General features: G+C 32.2%; 1 protein-coding gene and 1 non-coding gene across 2 annotated transcripts in view; one reads left to right on the top strand and one right to left on the bottom strand.

The window, feature by feature from the left end:
• LOC143190789 (alkaline phosphatase) overlaps nucleotides 1–14,401 on the top strand; it is a 349,882-nt gene that overhangs the window by 276,633 nt on the left and 58,848 nt on the right. The gene's annotated exons all lie outside the window — the stretch shown is intronic.
• Nucleotides 11,595–11,699, bottom strand: LOC143192112 (U6 spliceosomal RNA). The gene has a single exon (XR_013004734.1). It is a non-coding gene; the product is annotated as a U6 spliceosomal RNA (small nuclear RNA).

The raw sequence follows: 14,401 nt of genomic DNA, 5'->3' as shown, positions 1-14,401 counted from the left end.
ATATATACTTATTGATCGTTTCTATTAATAGAGAATAGTCAGCAAGAATCAAAATTCCGGATAGTCACGTAAAATATATTTAAATATCTTAAATCAATGATCTAAATTATTATTCTGAGAAAATATACACCATTACATCTACAATAAAGTAGATAGCATTTGAATAACACTAAAATGCCACATACTAAATCCCCATTTTTAGAATCAAGGGGTTAAACTACTTTGGAGCGTTGAACAATAATTTTTTTGAGGCATTTTTTCTCAGAATCAGAAAGACTACAGGAACTTAATTGTATGCTAAATGTTAAGGCATACTTTGCAGATATCTGAAATATTTTCGGGTATATATAATATACAAAAAGTTTACAAGAACATATATTTATCCGAGAAACAATGAACTTGGAACAAGTTTGCATTTGTTTGGAGAAACATTTTTTGAAAATATATGCTTACTATTTGAACAAAATCAAAATATATATTGAAAATAAATAATTTTATTCCTCACTTATATTAAAATCCATTGATTTTAAATTTTTTTATATTTCTACTAATTAACATTATGCTGACTTAACTAAACCCAAAATATGAAAATACATTAATATAATAATATAAAAAAACCAATATATCACAGACTCAGTTATACAACAATATATAAAGAAGAAATTAAAGATGCAAAGGAATATAATACTGTTAAAATTTAAACATTTACAGAGTACATGATTAAAAAATACATAGACCTTATCCTGAATTAAATAAATGTGACTTAGAACTGAAATAAAAGACGAATTTTTCATTTCGAAGGAAAGTAATGCCTTGAGTTAAAAGCGAGCTCGAGGGTTAGAACCCAAATTAACATGTATTTACATTAATTAACGTTCTTTATAATTAACTACGAAGTAATAAAAGAGTTCATTTTGTTACATATTTTTATACAAATTAATTGAAAGTTTTAAAAGACGAATATTTCAAATTTTTGTCATATTATATCATAATTGTATCAAATTTAACTGAATAATTAATAATAATTTAAACAAACACCAATTTATTCATATATATCGTATATAATGGCGAAACATATGATAAGTTTTGTGGAGACAAAGGTCATAAATCGCTATTTCTGTATAATAGTAAAGTAGTTTCCAATATTGCATAAATAACAGTAATGAAGCTTTTTATAATTTAGAATTTAGAAGACCAATTTAAAATAGTTGCTTCAAATTATATGTACAATTTGCCTGTATAAATCATCGGTTTTGCCACTTTGCAGGTTGGCCATCCTATTAAAACAACGGGAATATTTCTATTTATAGATCTCCACATTTACTATTCTGACTACACGTTGAAATATGTTAGTATCTAAGCTTTTTATTGCAGTTTATATATATACTTATTGATCGTTTCTATTAATAGAGAATAGTCAGTAAGCATTAAAATTCTAGCCAGTCACGTAACATATATTTAAATATCTTAAATCAATGATCTAAATTATTATTCTGAGAAAATATAAACCATTACATCTACCATAAAGTAGACAGCATTTGAATAACACTAAAATGCCACATACTAAATCCCCATTTTTAGAATCAAGGGGTTAAACTACTTTGGAATCTTGAACAATAATTTTTTTTGAGGCATTTTTTCTCAGAATTAGAAAGACTACGGGTTAGAACCCAAATTAACATGTATTTACATTAATTAACATTGTTTATAATTAACTACAAAGTAACAAAAGAGTTCATTTTGTTATTTACTTTTATACAAAATAATAATATATTTCAAATTTTTATTAGATAAATACAAATTGTGTAAATAATTTTAAAAATATGAATATATGACTTGTAATTCAGGCAGTACTTTTATATACACTGAAATTGGGCATTAATACATTTTTATCAGCTTCAAAGATTTAATATTTCAGATTACGAATTATTTATTAATTGTTCAGCAAGTACAATTTGACAAAAAAACCGCTTTTTTAAGGTTATAGAATAACAAAAATCATCACAGAGGATTATCACAATTAAACTGTTGACTAACCAGGATCATTTAAGATGTTTAGGTCTTTAATAGTAGTTCAAACACAGAAAAAACAACTTCGGTTTTTTAATGGAACTCGAAAGAAATTTTGTGTTAATGATGGAACAAATTTGGCAAAATTATCGATACCGACATTACAGGGTTACTCAATAACGTGGACTGGGGGGACGTTCCTTTCAAATGAAATAGTTCAGAAGATGTTAGACTTAATTGGGAAGAAAACCTTTTCCAGGGGAAACCTCTTAAAGGCAAATCATTAAATAAGTTTAATGGCGTGTAAAAGTTAGTATGGTGCCCAATTAAATCTTAATGAGATTTTGCTTAGGCCTTTGTTATCAATATGAAATCTCGGCCTTCTTCTCGAATTTATTGAGAAACAAAAAACGTTAGAGTTTAATCGTTTATTATGAATTCTTATAATTATTAAGCTATCCGATATTGTATGAGTACATTTTAATGATTAGTCAGATGGAATTATTATTCAGAAAGAGTAATTTAAATACGCTAGAATTAGTACACCATTATGTATTTCCGTAGCTCAAAAACATTCAGATATTAATGTAACTCCAAAGGTTCCTAAAAAAATTGGATATTAATATAATATAACACATTCTTTCACAAGGCTGAGGTCCTACATATGTTTGGTGCTTGCATAAACTTTGATCAGTAATATATATTATTAAAAATGCGAAGTATCGAATAATTTAACATGTCGCTACTTAAAGTAACAACTCGCCAGAAGTATTATAGAGATCTACAGTAATCTAAATTGCATTTTACTGATATACTGAATACTATTTTGTTTTTTGATCTACTGTCTAAAGTTATCAAACACATTTAGAAGCTTATGGTCATAGTTTTCCGTTCTATCTTCAGTATCTTTGGATTGATTTGGATTTCAATGATTTATAAGTTGATATTACCATATCAGTGATAAAGAACGACCCGAAGGAAAAAAAATAAGTTCAAAGACAATAGAAAGATTTGTTGAGAGCAAAATTCAGCTTAAAATTTCAAAGAACTTCCTTCCAAATGTTTATATTCGATGGAAACGACCCTAAGGGAGGGAATATTGACATGACTTATCCAATTGCATCAACATCATGGCTTCATTGTTCACTGGCAAAGGGAATAGAAAAGAAATGCTGAAAAACAAATTCAACAAAAAAATTAATTTATATATGTTGATTTCAATACATTTTTCTAAATAGATGTACTTTTAAAAGGAAAAAAATATTTATAAGGAAGAAATTGTTATCCTAACATATATGTATCAGTTTTCAATGACATAATATGAAAAAATTTATTATAAGATGGTATTTATTTTATAAGTTGTCTAGCCCCCAGAGAGTAGTGGATGAGTAGCCTACTTGGAAGCATCGATAAATTATTATGAAAAATAAAAATTTTAATTTTGTTTTATCAATTATACCCACCGGAACTCACCGAAGGATCTTAAATAAATCTACTTCTGGTTAAAGTGTTTTTCTTGTATTTTTCACAAAATAAGAAGTGGTACGTTTCTAAACCATCTGAAAAGGACTAATATTGGTTTTGTTTCCAATTAGTACAAAGAGCTTGCATTGGAAGATTGCTGAATATATAGTAATAACGAAATTTTTTATTTTTATTACAGAATATTACGAGTTTCTGAACATCGAAATTCATATCAGTTTCAAAATACAATCTTCAATTTCTTTAATAGAATATTTGCGAACAACTTTAGTGAAGGAAAACCTTATTGCTTGAAATCTATAAAAAAACTTTCAATAAAAGTTTAGTTCAATTCATTTAAAATTAAAATTAAACTATCAGACAAAGATCAGTTTCCAATAGCAAACTATTTTTTATCATTTATTCTTCAAATTTGTCTAGAAAACAATGTAATTTAATTATAATAACTTTCCAGTAAACAAACCAAACTACCCTAGATAATAGCCGAACTTTTATAATCAAAAGTCAAATAGACGCAATGGAAAAGTTAAACCGGACTGTAAAATACATTTTAGTTTTCATCTCTGCCATTATCGTCTCTTTATAATCCGAATTCTTTAAGCGTGAATCAAAGGATTTTACGACAATTAGATCCAGTTTTGTCACAGAGATTTTAGATCTTTATTTAGTATAGTATAATTGCTAATTTCTTAGAGTTAGACTATTTATTTGTTCTTACTACGGGTTATAACTAATTGTTCTATTTCATAAATGAATTATTTCAATCTTATAATTGTTGCAAAATAATTTTCAATGTTTGATTCTCATAAATTATTTTGTGAAGTCAATAAAATTAAACTTGTAACTTGTATCTCGTGTATAATATTATATAACAATTCGTCCGCTAAGAATGCTATCGAAATATTAAAACTTATTTATTTATGCTTATAAGCTTGCTTTTCATTGTTTTGTACGATTAATAAATATCAATGAAAAAACCACTGATCCCAGTACTTTATACAGATACTATTAGCAAAATCCCAGTACTGTGAATGAGTTTTGGGGTAAATGGTATAAATTGAGAACGGTAGATTATTCGCCGTTTTTGTTGTACGTAAATTGACTATGAACGTGCAATTTTACGTTGTGATGTAAATTTGACAGCGCCATTTTAAATCTGTTAGGTTTTCCATTGTTTATGATATTTGAAATGATATTAACAAGGAGTGATGTGCGGTTATTTCCCTATTGCTGGAGAATTCTTGGGGAAACTATTGCAGAGTTACCGTGGTTTTCTATCGTAATGCTATCTACAAGGGTTAGAATCCAATGAAATATTACATAAAATGAAAGGTTGAAATAAATAAATTTACAGACAGGAAATAAATTGCCTGTTAAGGTTTTAAAGATTGAATAGTGCACTAAAAAAGCTAATAGAAATAACTATTTTAACAAATAATCCCATTTTTCTTTTATTTATTGTTTTTCATTATGTCTTTTAGATGAAAAATATGTCTATAAGAAAAAATTATGTTAATATAAATATAATGTAATGAAAATATGTAGATAAAATGAAAGTGACTTTAGAATTTGTCTAGATGAGACTCATGGGACTAATGAAGCTAATTATGAATTATTATTAGTAAATATTTTAAAGTAATTATAAATATTAATATGTTTATGTATTAATGCAATAAAATATGTAACTATATGACAGTTCATTCTTTGAATCCCTTATCAATTATTTTACTTATTTACTTTATAACAGTTCAATTGAAAAGTTTAAGGCCTACCATAGTAAAGTACGTTTTTTTGGCGAAATTAGTTTTATTATTCAACATTATTCTCTTCAAGGGTAATATGCTGATTGTAGTGATTCTCCAACTTTTCGATACCATTTTTGTAGTACGATTGGTCCTTTGCTTCAAAATTGCTCTCAGTTTCTTTTGAGACCTGCGAACAGGAAGTGGTCGCTAGTTAGCAGATCTATAGGATACGGTGGATGAGGAAGAAATTCGAAGCACAATTCATGAATTTTTTGTCATCATTTTTACTGACTTGTGACACGGTGCATTGTCTTGGTGAAGGAGCACTTTCTTCTTCTTCAAATGCGGCCGTTTTCCGGAGATTTCGTCCTTCAAACGCTCCACTAACGCTATCTAATAGTCGCTATTGATGGTCCTTCCTTTTTCAAGGCAGTTAATGCAAATTATTCCATGCTTATCCCAAAATACAGACGCCATAACCTTGCCAGCCGATTGTGGCGTTTTCCCACGCTTTGGAGCTGTTTCATCGTGTGCAGTCTACTCGGATGACTGGACTTCGGAGTGAAATCATGGAGATATTTTTCGTCCATTGTCACATATCAACGCAAAAACTCGAGTTTATTACGCTTGATCATCTTCAAACACTGCTGCAAATCATCAACTCGTCGTTGTTTTTGGCCAAAAGGAGCTCGCGAGGATTGTGTAAAATTCTAGATATGGATTAAATACTAGTAGGGCCATCTATGTGTCAAGCCGTAGTCTTTTCAATTGGCCTGTTAGACCTAAGTATATAGCAGTCCATAGTTCATTTAATGATTATATATACATTACTTTAATATAATTCCTATATTGCAAAAAATAAAGTACTTAACTGTGTTCGTTATTGTTTTAGTTAATATACAAGTACGTATTACTTCATTTAATATTCCATGTTTTTGATTCTAACATACATCTCAATAAAAATGGAATATAATTATATTTAATTCTCTGAAGTTGTTGCAGTTCTGAAAATAATCTTACTCCTGATACTTGATATAATTTTCGGTGAGGTAGTAATTTAAACTTATCAATACTTTGTAGATTACTAAAACTTAATGGAAATTAATTAAATTTAATTAAATGGCATTTAAAAAATATTAGTGATTGTTAGTTCTTGAGATAGCATGTTTCTTGCATGTATAATAATATAGAGTCATTTGCTACTGTAATTATGTTATATGTTATTATATTATATAGTCAATTTTTTTCTGATCTTATATTGAAAATATAGTTAAAACAAATTTGAATTATTTTAACATTCTTAAGTTATCTTAAGAGTAAGTTATGTATCTTAAGTTATTCTATTTACTCTATTTTCAGGGAAACATGTTTAACTCTATAAATTGTTATTAAATTATAATTAATATACTTGTTATACATAAATATTTATCATATTTATTAAATTGTTTTCGAATTTCGACGACAAGGCTATCACTAGTACATATTAAGGGAGAAATGTTTATTACAAGATAGATGTGACCTATACAAATCGGTACCGAGAAAATGTGTTCTCTAGGTTTCAAGAAAGTCTCTTTGTAATCCATGGGAAGGGTGGAAAGTATAGGTAGTTCCGTTAAACTACAGAACCATTCACGGATCGGTAACAATATTATTTTTTATCATATTGCAATTAAGTTCAGAAAATCTGATAATAAAATTTACTTAATTCTTATCTGAAAGTAATAGTTTATCATCCTAAGACCACGCTATTAGTGTAAAGCACGATTTATCAATCTATTGTCTGCCAATATCGAAAGCGATCGGCTATAGACAATCGACTTAGGGTGTCGTACATGACGTTTTACAAGGGATTAGTGCTGTTATAATAGGAAGAATGCATGCAAGTTTCCCTCCTATCCGGAAACCGTTAATTAAATATGAAGAGATTGAATTACTTACTGTTAATTGGATAATAGACCGTGTTCGTGTATCTATTTGATGGAAGGGATTGACATGAGTTAATTCCGCGTTAAATATTAATTAAGTCGGACTTGGGGCTTAAAATTATATCGAAATTAATATTTTCGCATTTACGGCGAAATTACCGAGATAAATCTAATAGGATTTTAGCAAATTTCGCTCATATTAAGATATTTTTTTAGGAATACTCTTATACTATGCAAAAGTACCGATAATTCATCTAAAGAGTGTCAATAGAGAAAAATATAAAAGATATTATCTTAAATTTCGCATTACCGGTATAATTTCTATGGTAAAATTACAAAGTTAAAACCAAGATCAGACCAAGTTCGTCTAAGAACGTGAGATATGTGGAAAGAAAACTTAAATTTTTAGAAAACCTCTCCTTTTTGGCGTCTCCTTTTATTAAAACATTGCTATAGGTTTAACAGGATTTATATTATTAAAAATATTATTCCCCAAATCTACTATAATAATACACTATAATATAATAATACTAATTCAGTCAATACACTATTGACGAAGTTTACAATTTTCATTTGCGCTCCATAAAATTGAACAAGGCAACAAAAGAGCTGAAAGAGTTAATAAATAAGGAACAGAATCAAGGAATTCAAAACTAATTAGAAAACTTAATGCCAACTGATGCAGCGGAATATTTTCTCTGGAAAGTAACAAAAAAATTAATAACATTCATACTTAATACCATGCTAAGACTTAATTACTTTCCTTGCACTTGGAAAGGGTCTCAAATGATTATGATTCTTAAACCTGGGAAAAAATCTGAAGACGCCCCCTCTAATCGTCCCATAAGCCTGTTACCTTTGATCTCTAAATAATCGCAAACGAGAGAATATTATTCCAGACCATCAATATGACTTCAGTAATAAACACGAAACATTAGAACAAATACATAGATTAGTCAAACAACTTAACAAAAACTTAAACGATAGAAAATATAGCTTCGCTGTATTTATCGACATTACTCAGGTCTTCGACAAAGTGCGGCACACTGGACTGCAAGTTAAATTGAAAAGGCTTCACGTCACTTTCAACTACTGTGACCTACACCCAATATATTCGGGTCTTCCGCAGGGCAGTGTTCTTTTTCCATTGTTATATCTATTGTATACAGCCGATATATCGATCTTAGGAAACGCTACTGTTGCAACATATTCTAACGATACACAGGTTTTATCATCACACTAGGATTCAATATTAGCTACAAGAAACCTCCAACTTCATCTTAACAAAGTCGAATTGTGGTTAAAAACGTGGCATATTAAAGCAAATGAGACAAAATCTACCCATGTGACATTCACCTTTTTTAGAAGAACATGTCCCTCAGAAGAATCGAATAAGCTTGAACTTCGGCAAGCAGACAGCGTTGAATATCTGAGAATAGTTTTTAAAATAAGTTAGAATAATATCCAGAAAAAGATTTAGATTATAAGTTGTACAGTAGATCACTTACTGGGGTGATCTTTTACATGTCAGGATAAATATATTATATAAATTAAATCATATAATAATACTTATTGCCCACGGGCAGATTGCTGACGTTCTAGGAGATTAATAATATTTAAAAAGATGCTCTCTTTGATCTGGATCTATATAACTTTTGGAACTGTTCATTGTGTCGTTGTTACTTAATTTCTGTGTTTATTAATATTAAATGTTTTAACTATGTCAATGCCTATTTGGCTTTCTACACTTTATCTTCAGTACTTTTTACATATAACTAAGAAAACTATATTTATTGTACCAGGGGTACTGCATATTTTTAGTATTTTTTGTAAGAATATTATATATTTGTTTTTAGTGTTAAGGTATTTTTATTGTACTTCAATAAACAAATATTCTGAGAGATACTGATTCGCTTGAACTATTACAAAACAGTTTGAATTTTATTTATTTACTAATTTAATTACTAATTGAATTCCACAGATACAAGAGATAAAGTGTAGTGAGATAAAGTGTGACAAGGTGACGGTACGATCTCTAAATTATGGGTAAATAGGTTAAAATAAAGGATGTCTGTTATATAAGGCACAATATTATTTTCTGTGTACCTAATCTACTTTAAAGAAAGAAGATTTTATGTTAATTATAAAAAATGTAGAAGAATCTGACACGTTAAAATAATATAGCCATGAATTTATAGCTTTTTTGAACTTATTGCATTTATTGAATAATTACATGCTGTTATTTTCCCTTTTTTCTTTTCAAAATTATTTCGAAATCAAAGATTGATACAAAAGGCTCTTCATATTACATTTTTTATATTATAATGGACGAAAAATATACCAAAATTTAATTTTAACTTGGGTCTCAATTGAAATATTGGGCTCTCTTTTTAATTCCCTAAAATTTATTCTATTTACGTTAAATTCTCGAAATACACGTATAATTTTCAACAACTGGCAACGTTGGAAAATCAAATCGTTCTGCGCACGCCGGGATTTTCCAGAATTAGACCCTTGTTTGAATATTAGTGTATTAAAAAATGTTAAAAACTACATTTCATGAAGGTTTCGAATTAAATCTGTTATTGCCGGGGAGTAAATAAAGAATAGGGTAAATAAAATAATACCAAAACCTTCAGGTATCATATGCTCGTATATCATAAGAAAATTAATTTAATTTCGTTGCTCATTAAATAATAAAGGTTTAATCAAGAAAAAGCCATTTATTCCCATTACAAGTGATACAGTTTTAATACCAACGATAATAATCTTTACGGTCCTTGTGACACGAAACTAGATATATCTCTCCTTGGGCCGGCAAAGTGGTAAAACAGACCTAATAGTCCGGGGCAGGGGACGGCCTTACCCCTCTGGTTTTTATATAGTTTTAATAGGCGATTGTAAGGGTAGTTTCCGGTAAATTTTTATTTCTTTCGACGTTTTTATTGTGCAAATAAATAAATAAATCGCTTTTCGTTTAGCTTGGGGGCGATTTATTCATGTTTATGGTGCCTTTTATGCTCTTTATAAATATGAGTGGGTGTGTTTGTGTGTGTGTGTGTGTACGCGCGGTCCTGGGATCTGTTTTATCTGACGCTGATCCCATATTTTGAATTTCATATATTGAAATGGATGGACGTAAACGCTTTGAAATAAAATTATGCCGAATAAATAACAGATGTGAATAAAGCATATTAAAGAATATGAATGAACAGATTATTCTGCTGGTATGAATTTACTTTTTAATATATTTCAAAATCTCGTTTCACGTAATTTATTTTATTTATTTATTTATTTATTTATTTTTGCAGCTTATCAGCCTGTTGGGCTATTTAGGGTTATTTACAATGTAGTATTTAATTTAAATATGATAACAGGTCAATTGAAAAGTCCGCGGCCTGACACATAGATGGCGCTACTCGAATTAAATCCATATGTTTTTTCGTTAGCCCTAACCCTCCAAAGATGCGCGTATAAATTTGACAGAGGTGAGATCATTAGTTTGTGAATTATAGCATTTTGGGTGAAGCAACTTTTGTTATTGTGAAAAAAATAGATGAAAAGAAATTTCGCGTGTTGATAAAATATTATAAGTATATAAGAATATAAATATATCGTTTCTCAGTTAATAATCACATCGTCCGAATGAATCCGAGCGTAAATGTGGACAGGGACAACCTCGTTTATTGAATTCATAGCAATAACTTGTAGGAATGTTCGTCGGGTCGGTCAGTCGGTTGAAATGTGTGGCTGCCGCGGCGATTATTTATCAGAACACTCACTACTATTTTTGGAAGGTATTTGCACAGGAACTAAAAACACTGGTTGAATCAAAGTTGTTTATTCTAACTTACGGTTGATACATGTGGTCGATGGGAGAATGGACAGGATGTTAGGTTAAGGTGAAGGAAGTACGGTAGCGCTGTGGAAGTGGTACTGTTACAGGGGGACGGTGATAAGAAAAAAGAGCGAGACGTCGTCGTGATGGCCTTTTATACTCCAGAATTGCCAACCTTTGTAGCCTAAAGGGTCGTGGCGGTCGCCACAAACTAATAATAATGGACATAATACAGGATCCTGATGCACTCCATTCGTCTGGTGGTAAGACGATGATATCACAACATTCACAATCCCCCGCAAACATCTAGCAGCCAAAAAAGAAGTAATAATTAAATAAATTTTCCCGTTTATTTTCTAGTCCAACAACTGTCTTTGGATGTTACTTATGTTACCGGTATCAAAGGCCCTTTCCAAATCAAGGAAGACAGCAGTCGCGTATTGTCCTAAGTTGCAGGCTTCTCAAATATTCTCCTGAAAGCCGATCTGATGATCGAGTGTTGAATATCCCCTTAAGAAGCCCAGCTAAATGCGCTTCACTACCTTGCACATATGGCTGGTTAGTGTAATGGGTTTATGGCTAGTGATTGTGTGTAAAAATGTGGAACTCTTCACGATTTTGCGCGACATCCTTGCACAGAGGCCATACTAATCTTTTGTGTAGCGTTCCAATTTGAGTATATATACCGCCGAAGCGTGTACATCAATTTATTAGAAAATATTACAAGCAAGATATAGTAATATATGTTCTTAAACTTTGGACATATAGTATTGAATGTTCCTTCCAAAATTAACTTTATTTAGATTCAAGAAAATTTGAAGATATTGCTTTAGTTGCTTTCATGACTTCTGATCTATTTTTCATTTTAAAATGGCTTTTATTGAGGAGAATTAGTATAACTAATAATAATGGAAAAATGTTCTATACTTTTCAAAGTTTTCCTCATATATCTGGTGAAATAGCGATACTGTGTAGAAAAAACGATGTTGGTTTGATGGCGATTAATCTTTACACTTCTGCACTATTAAAACTACTACAACAAAACAATTCTTCTTTACCTGGCAGCCAATGTAACCGTAATGTTGAAACTGTTTTAGTCGATTCGTGTCTAAGCTTATTTTTCCTTCTTTTTGATCTTTCCCATCCCATTCGTAAATTTTAAGAGTAGCTCATCTTTAGTTTGCCTTCTATGGAAATCGTGAGTTTACTGCTTTCTACTTTGTCTTGTGTTCCAAGTGGGAACAAACAGCTTATCAACAAATAAGGAATTCAAATTATATGAAGCTAATTTATAGTAATTGATATTTTTTGCAACATTCATTTTAACTCTTATACACAAATTAATGCATTTATTACCTACAATTTGGTTAGTACTTTGTTAGGAAATACATGCATTATTTATATTTGAAATAAATTAGAGGTCAATATCATTAAAATTTACTGAAAAATCTTAATAACCTTTAGAACTACCTTTAGTACAATTGTTTGCTGTGATTCGAGAAAAAAATCAATTACCAATGTCACTGGATATATTTACTTATGTAAGTCTAAACACTTTGTAAACTAAGAGCGCAGTCAGTTCCGTGCTAGCTCTCGAAGAGAACGGTCGTGTCCGGTCCGCCGAACCTACCTGCGCTTCCGAGAATTACCCGAAACATTCCCTAAGACGGTCGACCCGTTATCACGTTTCACCAGTGCCTACGTAAAAAAAAAAAAGCGTCTGTAAGCGCCGAAAAGGCGTTTTTACAGACAAGGCAATGGCGTCATGTACGTCAGAGCCGACGTCGCCTCCTGAACATAATCCCAGTGTTTCAAATTCAAATGGACCATCTTCAGAAGACAGCCGAGAAGTGCTTATAACGGAATTGAGAAAACAGAACGAAGACCTGCGAAAGCAGATAGCTGACCTTAAAACGTTCGCAAAAGCCCAAACAGACGCCCTGAACAAACAGACGGAAAAGCTGGAAAAGAGCGAAAAGGCTTCCGAAGAGCTCAAGGAAGAAATAAAAACTCTCACAGCTACGATAACACAATTCATGAAGCATCAAAGAGATGCCATGGAAGTAAAGATTCCCGCTGCCATAGAAATTCAGTCCCAGACACCAGCTAAACCGACACAACACTTAGACCAAACTGAAGACTCAGAAGACGGTTTCACCTTGGTGGGAAAAAGGAAAAGAGGGCCCGTCACTCCACCTCAGGAAAGCCAGCTGCCGAAGGCCGGCAACAAGGGAAAACAGGCTCCCAAATCACAACCCAATCCGGTAGCCAAGCCAGCCACTAAATCTACCCAATCGAAAGCCAAGGCTAACGTACAGCCTTCGATTACAAAATTTGCCACCAGACCAGTGCAAAACAAGCCGACCACCAAGACGGCCCCACAGCCAGTACCGAAACAAGTTACCACAAGACCAACCCAAGACCAGCCTGCGCAGGTAAGTAGCCAGGTCACTAAACAAGTCTTAACCTCCACAGCAAAAACAGTGCCAACCGTTTCGGCGACTGTCTCTCAAAGTCCCCCAAAGGAAAAAATTCCGCCTATAGTGCTCCGTGATAAGAAGAGGTTCATGGAGCTCATTAGAATTACTAAGGCACAATCAATAGACATTATAACCCGAAATAAAAAGGACGGCATTTTCTTATTCGTCGCCACAAGCGACAATTACCGTAAACTTACTACCCTGCTCGAGGAAAGGAATTACCCTTACCATTCCTTCTGTCATCCGGAGGAGAGAGCATTCCGGGTAATAATAAAAAACATCCCAGAATCACTCTGCATTGACGAAGTACGTGAACTTCTCTTTGATCAAGGCTTCCATCCCAAATTTGTGCAAAGATGGAAATTAAAATCCGGGATAGAACTACCAATTGTTCAGGTAGTTGTCCCTCGCGAAGAGCGACAGATCATATATATGACCAAACTCGGCGTCATCACAGTGAAGGTCGAGGTCCAGAGAGGAAACGGCCAGCCAGTGCAGTGCTTCAACTGCCAGCTTTTCGGGCACTCCAGCTCATATTGCCGAGCCCCCCCACGGTGCGTCAAATGTGCCGGGCATCACGACACTAGATCCTGTACCAAAATCCCAGATGCACCTCCAAAGTGCAGCAACTGCGGTGAAACTCATACCGCAAACTTCAGCGGTTGCACCTGCCGTCCTGCTCCAAGAAAACCAAAAATTCCGACCGAAACCAGACCTCCACAAGGTTCTGCATGGAGTAACCAAGGTGGCAGAAAGCTAGCCCAAAAATTAGCCAGCGCTACCCAGCCTGCTCCAACTCAAACTCCTGCTCCAACCAATACACCGGACCTTAACTCCACAATGCAGGCGTTTACTGACCCGCAGGCTTTCCTACAAGTGATCGCCCTGGCTCACCAACTTGCTCGTCTTTTTCCAAATGTC

This window comes from Rhynchophorus ferrugineus, unplaced genomic scaffold, assembly GCF_030347505.1.
Source record: "Rhynchophorus ferrugineus isolate W39M unplaced genomic scaffold, kcgeb_rfMv2 rfM2, whole genome shotgun sequence".
In the NCBI taxonomy this organism is placed as follows: domain Eukaryota; kingdom Metazoa; phylum Arthropoda; class Insecta; order Coleoptera; family Curculionidae; genus Rhynchophorus; species Rhynchophorus ferrugineus.
Note: the sequence above shows the minus strand (reverse complement) of the source record. Positions and strands in the feature narration are given on the sequence as shown.